Source organism: Octopus bimaculoides, chromosome 9 (genome assembly GCF_001194135.2).
Source record: "Octopus bimaculoides isolate UCB-OBI-ISO-001 chromosome 9, ASM119413v2, whole genome shotgun sequence".
Taxonomy (NCBI): domain Eukaryota; kingdom Metazoa; phylum Mollusca; class Cephalopoda; order Octopoda; family Octopodidae; genus Octopus; species Octopus bimaculoides.
The window spans coordinates 24,831,187-24,833,317 of record NC_068989.1 but is presented as its reverse complement, the minus strand read 5'-3'; positions in this window follow the sequence as shown (position 1 = coordinate 24,833,317).

Below are 2,131 nucleotides of genomic sequence, written 5' to 3'. Positions count from 1 at the left end.
ATATATATATACATATATATTTATATATGTATGTATGTATATGTATATTCAATAGCGTGTATGTATATGTAGACAGGTAAAATTCACCGACAAAGTACTACTTACTTCTTTGCCGTCATATTATGAATTAATCCCCCAAAAATACTTTTTCTCCACTAAATATTTTCGGCTTTATACCAGCGTTTTAGAAACGAAAATCTTTCACACCCAGACTCGCTTGGGTTACATTTTCGTGTAAGGTGAGAGGGAGATAGAATAAAAGAATAAAAGGAGCGATTTAAAATAAATATATTTAAAATAAATATATCTTTGTATGTGAGGAGTTTAGAGAGAAAGAATAAAAGTTGCATATTTACCGCTGAACTTTTTCAAAATTAAAATTTATATTTGAATGTACGTGGAAAAATACGGAGATTAAGAAAATGGAAAAATTTTTTTCATTTCAAATTTTATATGAAAACTCCAAACTGTCTAAAACTGTAAATGTCGATATGCTAAAAATAACAAACAAATGCCTGGAGAATTTTTGCTTTTGTGTGTACGCGAGCAACAGTTTCAATAACTTATATGAATAAACAGAGAAAAGTACACAGAAATATTTTTTAGATACCTGTCATATACGTCGGTTTTGTCTTTTCGTATCCATGAAGTTTTTGAGGATGACGGAAAAGCTCTTCGATGCACCCACTAAAATCACGAGATTTTGCGGGTGGGGCTAATGCAGATTCGCACCTCCTCTTCAAAAATGCATTTTTCTGAAAAAGTTTATTCCGACATGTAAAACCTAGGAATCCAAATAACCTTTTTTCAGAAAAATGCATTTTGTAAGGAGAGGTGCGAATCTGCATAGGCCCCCTTCTCTGGAGTTGTGCTTATGTAATCGAAAGATGCTGCTGGTCTGTGAGGTGTACATATAATTGGGATACTTATCGAAAAAATTTGTGGAGTAAGAGTGGTTTATTTTTCTCCGAGAAAATAAATAAATATCTAGCCAGGTATTCATGCAGATATTTCGACCGAATACCTGGCCTTTTTATCTGTTCCTTTATGTCCCTCCACAAACGTTCAATGTTTTGTGTGTGTATGTGTGTTTGATCTATAAGATCGAAAAACGAATATCTAATAATTCCAGGATAGATGGTCTGGTTTCCTACCCCATCTTTTTTCCGAACAAAACCATGGGGTTTGCTGCATATTAAGAGGTCAGAGTACTTGATTCACCACAAAAAATCCTAGTTTCTTTTTTCTTAGTGAAAATCGTGCGCGTATACTTCCAAATGGGAGTGAGGGGTGAAATTTCCGAGGGTTCCACCCCGTTTTCTGGACCAAAAAAAAAAGCGTATTGTAGCATATTAGGAGGTCACCGTAATACATTCAACGAAAGTAGAAAAAAATTTAAATGATTCCAGGATAGGTGAGGTCCGGTTTTTCCCCAACCCTTTTTCAGATTCTACTTGATTCCATGCGAAAAATCTGAGTTTTTTTAATTTTTCTTAGTGAAACTCGTGCGGGTGAAAGTATCGAAATTTAACCAAATTTTCGAAGAACAACAATAGGTAATCTATAAACATTGAAATTAATGTCATATTTATCAGTTTATTTATTTTACTAAAATATTGGTTTCAAATTTTGGCACAAGCCCAACAATTTCGGTGGAGGAGGTAAGTCGATAACACCGGACTCAGTACTCAACTGGTACTTATTTTATCGACCCCGAAAGGATGAAAGGCGAAGTGGACCTCGGTGGAATTTGAACTCAGAACGTGAAGACGAAATGTCGCCAACCATTTTCCTTGCCGTAAACAACGAGTCTATTCCTTAGAATAAGGTAGCAATCCACGAAAAGTTCTTAAAATGTATGTTTAAGTGAAGTTAACGTTCTTTGTGTATTTCCGAATGGTTAATTGGTGTCTTCCACGAAGCAATTTCTTTAATTTCAGCACACGATCTCAAATCAAAACAATTCCTATGCAAGTACATCTCCTCCCACCCATCCCCACACATGTATATATGTATGTATATGTATATATATATATATATATATACATATATATATATATATATACATATATATATATGTATATATATATATATATATACATATATATATATATACATATATATATATATA